Genomic DNA, 938 nt, shown 5'->3' with positions numbered 1-938 from the left:
AAAAGTCAAACCAAACATAACATACACATACTATCCACTATCTACTCCCCAAGAAGTCAAGTGACTATCCACTATCCACTATCTGCTACCCAACAATTGACTACCCACTATCTGCTACCCAACAATTGACTACCCACTACCCACTATCTGCTACCCAACAATTGACTACCCACTACCCACTATCCAAGGCCATGACATTCATGACAACACTGACTATATTTTCATAATGTACTGACTACATGGTTCTGTCAAGCGATCCTGCTCTTGGACCAGTGAACGAATCCCGCTAAAGTAAGTCATAATTTCAAATTAATGGAGATCCTATCAACAATGAGAGGTAACATTCGAAGACCAGTCTTAACTCACCTGTCTGTATTGTAAGATACATGGCGTGTGCGTGTGCGTGTGCGTGTGCGTGTGCGTGTATCTTTCTGTATCTCAGTCTGCTTTCATTCTGATCATAAACAAAACACGGAGAGTTATTCCGTCACATATTCCACAGTAAACACAAACAATCTCGCAGTTTTAAAACCGCCAGAAGCTGGATATAAGTGAAGGGAAGTGACCGTCTGTCGGTTTGATAATGGCCGTCTGGTAGATTCAGTCTTTTGCCTGATATTGAAAACTGGACCGTTGAGCTTCAATAAGAATGTTAATGAGCGCTTGTAAAATACTTGTGTATTACATTGTTTTGTAATCCCACTCTAGTGTGAACGTCATTTCTTAACTAAGTTAATATTAAAACCCTAGGCAGATCCAGAGGGAGGTAGGGGGTTGTTGCAGGGTGCGCACCTCTTCTCTCTTCCCCAAACCAATCAGAACGCGAGTTATGGATGCGGTACTTTGATAAAAATATCTTAAAATACTTAAATCGTTCATGGCATCGTGTTATTGTTTAAAAAATCATATAAAATATGTATCATCATATTGAAAATGTT

The sequence above is a fragment of the Haliotis asinina genome, chromosome 12 (assembly GCF_037392515.1).
Source record: "Haliotis asinina isolate JCU_RB_2024 chromosome 12, JCU_Hal_asi_v2, whole genome shotgun sequence".
Taxonomy (NCBI): Eukaryota; Metazoa; Mollusca; class Gastropoda; order Lepetellida; family Haliotidae; genus Haliotis; species Haliotis asinina.
This window is presented reverse-complemented; position numbering follows the sequence as displayed.